This window comes from Petromyzon marinus, chromosome 6, assembly GCF_048934315.1.
Source record: "Petromyzon marinus isolate PM22_M1 ecotype Great Lakes invasive population chromosome 6, UKy_Petmar_22M1.pri1.0, whole genome shotgun sequence".
In the NCBI taxonomy this organism is placed as follows: Eukaryota; Metazoa; Chordata; class Hyperoartia; order Petromyzontiformes; family Petromyzontidae; genus Petromyzon; species Petromyzon marinus.
In genome coordinates, this window is record NC_133672.1 from 138,142 (window position 1) to 138,592 (window position 451).

Consider the following 451-nt stretch of genomic DNA (forward strand, 5'->3'; position numbering starts at 1 on the left):
ATAGACATCCACTTTAGATACACACACATGGAGTTATACACACACATATATGGACGTAGACACATACAGCGACACACACACACACACATCGACTCACACACATATACGTGGACTCACAGACAGATTGACGTACACACACATATGTACTTATACACACACATATCGACTAAGACATACACACATACATAGACTGACACACATTGCCCTACACACACATACACATATGAACTGTGTCACACAGACATCTACTTTAGATACACACACGTGGATTAACACACATATCGACTCACACACACGCATCGAGTGACACACACACATGTATGGACTTACACACACGTGGACTAACAAACACACATGGACACACACACATCGACGTACACACACACATGGACTAACACACACACAGCGACTGATACACGTTGCGTTGTAAATGACGACACGAAGGCAGACG